The sequence below is a fragment of the Meleagris gallopavo genome, chromosome 14, assembly GCF_000146605.3.
Source record: "Meleagris gallopavo isolate NT-WF06-2002-E0010 breed Aviagen turkey brand Nicholas breeding stock chromosome 14, Turkey_5.1, whole genome shotgun sequence".
Classification (NCBI taxonomy): Eukaryota; Metazoa; Chordata; class Aves; order Galliformes; family Phasianidae; genus Meleagris; species Meleagris gallopavo.
Genome location: NC_015024.2, coordinates 19,524,517 through 19,524,933, shown reverse-complemented (window position 1 = coordinate 19,524,933; position 417 = coordinate 19,524,517).

Sequence of the window (417 nt, the reverse complement as noted above, 5' to 3'; positions counted from 1 at the left end):
TGCTTCTACTTGATGAACATCTGAATGCAGCCAAGCTATGCAATAATAACCCAGAAGATGGGAACTGTTTGGCCTGTTCCAAATGTGGAACAATAAAAAGTCTGCAAGAGAGGGAAATGTTCAGAATAAGACTAAAATGAAATTTTTGGGATTTCAGAATTTATTCATCCCAGTTTTGGCTCCCAGCAAAGCTTTCTCCAGAGGGTATATATATCACAAGGAGTTCATCCTATAATTTTGAGCAGTTGTGAAAAACCGTTTCTGTAATCTGATCACACAAGTTTTACGTTACGTCACCTCATGTAGCATAACCTCAACATTTAAGGCAGAGGTTTAGGCCTTTCCCCCAAGAACAAGTCACGGAAACAATGTTGAACTGGAAGCACTTTAGTAGCAGTCTTGTGTCTTTTTTTTTTT